Source organism: Odontomachus brunneus, unplaced genomic scaffold (assembly GCF_010583005.1).
Source record: "Odontomachus brunneus isolate Ranch 3 - 2012 unplaced genomic scaffold, Obru_v1 Obru_scaffold_001, whole genome shotgun sequence".
Lineage (NCBI taxonomy): Eukaryota > Metazoa > Arthropoda > Insecta > Hymenoptera > Formicidae > Odontomachus > Odontomachus brunneus.
Genome location: NW_022639451.1, coordinates 8,481,041 through 8,481,440, shown reverse-complemented (window position 1 = coordinate 8,481,440; position 400 = coordinate 8,481,041).

Genomic DNA, 400 nt, shown 5'->3' with positions numbered 1-400 from the left:
AGTGGCAGAACATTTAGAGAGCGCCTACAGCAGTGGTTAACGCGCACGGCAAAACACGGCGTACCAGTATCTATAACACCCGACTTGCCTACCCCCACGGAACGAGGGTATTTTATTATATATATTAGGGAAATCATTTTATTGAGATTCGCGCGTCATTAAGACCATTTCCGCCGAAGCCGGTCGCTCAGACTTCACAAACCTTTGCAGAAATACCAGAATATATATAATTAAAGCCGAAAGATCAAGAAGTCCCGACATCTAAAATAAATTTCGAAGAGAATATAAATGATAGCAACAAGCTGTGGTGCAGGCATTAATAAATGTACTCACTGACGATCAATAAAATTTAATAAAATACTTTATTCGTATTCGAGCCTATAGCAGGATTACAATTAAT